A 1,715-nucleotide genomic window follows, 5' to 3' on the forward strand; every position below is an offset into this window, starting at 1 on the left:
ATTTACCGATTCGGTACGGCTCGGTATTTAAGAACCGGTAAAATTTATTTACCTACATGAGGCCCAAGGTCTTTACTTTCAGTTAGTGCAGATGTTCAAAGCTCTCACAGCTGTTGGTGTGTCGCCAAGTAAGAACACATTTGCTTCAGCCTTCTAGTCATGCTTTACACTTGGGTTATATTTGAAAAATGAGTCACTCAGGACATGGGCAGGAGTAGGTGGCACCAGTGCACCTGTGACATATATGAGAATTGAGACAATGGTGGTCGATGGTTTACAACACTCATTTCATGTTGAAAGCTAAGCTTGACCTTGGCCCGTGATCACTGGTGAACCCCCCACCCCCTTGAGGACAAGAAGTCCCTCCGGGTCATGGTTCACTCAGATGTGTAACCGCGATCCAGTGAATCCTGGTTTCTGTCGAACAAGTCATAGCCAACCCCCCCTACAACACCCAACCCTACAGGCATGAGGACCACCATGAATGCAAATGGTGTTCCTGCACCTACAGCTACTGCTATGCCAACTACCAAACCCAGCCCAGCTCCTACCGCCATGCCTCGATTAAAGAAGGTTTTAAATATTCCGATATACTTTGCTCCTCCTTTATATTTTCTATCATGTGAATCAGCTCCTCCACCTGTTGGTCGTTCTCATCTCCTGTCGCCCTGTTGTTGACGGCGCAGTAACCACCCCTGCATTTAGCAATCAACTCCCTGAGTTTTGGCTCCGATTCCTCTACAAACTCTTGTATTGACATCTGTCCCAGATCATCCTTCCGAGTGAAGACGATGACCATGTGCTTCAGAGCCCTCCTTCCAAGCACCCTCTGGATGGTGGCTACAGACTGCGCCTCTTCCTGGCTGAAGCGCCCGGCCTGGAGCACCAGGACTATGGCGTAGGGCCCCGGGACGCAGAGCTCCCCACAGAGTGTGAGCTCACGCTGCACTACTTCTCTTGGTGTATTTCTGTTCAAGAACCCTGGTGTGTCCACAACCACCAAGCGCCTCCCATTCCACTCACAGACCCCCTTCTCACACTCTACAGTGACTGAGTTTGGGGAAGCCTTGGTCTCAAACTTCTCCTCCCTGAGGATGGAGTTTCCGGTGGCGTATTTTCCGGCTCCTGCGCTTCCAACAAGGACAATACGCAGCTCATCCATTCTACCGAATGAACCGTAATTCAACCCACCTGCAAAGAGTAAAATTGTCAGGTCAGAAGAGACAGAAGTTCAGAGTTTAAATTCAATTTAAAGGGTAGAAGAGAATTTTGTGCAACAAAATGTTAAAAACATGCAGAGCCCAAACTTCTACTTAATGGAAATTTACATGCAGAGCCCAAACTTCTAAATAATGGAAAGTTTGAAGTGACACGTTTTTAATTAGAAGATGTAACTAATTGGAACAATTTATAAAAAGTCGAGTAAATAGCATACATTCAATTTACATTGTTGCATACATTAAATTATAACTGATGCAAGCTCCTAAGTGTAAATTACCACATACATATAGTTCATTTAGGATCACTTTTAGAAGTGCAGGTAAGTATTTTGCTGTTTACCACCCTGACCCTCTCCTGCTAATCTCTCTTGGCCACTGTTGCCACAACTAAATAGAAATGTGCACATTTCAAGGGATATTTTACACATTCAAGCCGTTCTTGGCGTGATCCGTAGGGGTCATATGCAAATAATACTGACCTTGCGGAACGGCTTG

The 1,715-nt window shown here is 45.8% G+C and overlaps 1 pseudogene; it reads right to left on the minus strand.

Annotated features, from left to right (window-relative positions):
• Positions 1 to 377: 377 nt before the first annotated feature.
• Positions 378 to 1,162, minus strand: LOC146829999 (GTPase IMAP family member 9-like; annotated as a pseudogene).
• Between the last annotated feature and the right edge of the window lie 553 nt (positions 1,163 to 1,715).

The sequence above is a fragment of the Triturus cristatus genome, chromosome 5_1, assembly GCF_964204655.1.
Source record: "Triturus cristatus chromosome 5_1, aTriCri1.1, whole genome shotgun sequence".
Taxonomy (NCBI): domain Eukaryota; kingdom Metazoa; phylum Chordata; class Amphibia; order Caudata; family Salamandridae; genus Triturus; species Triturus cristatus.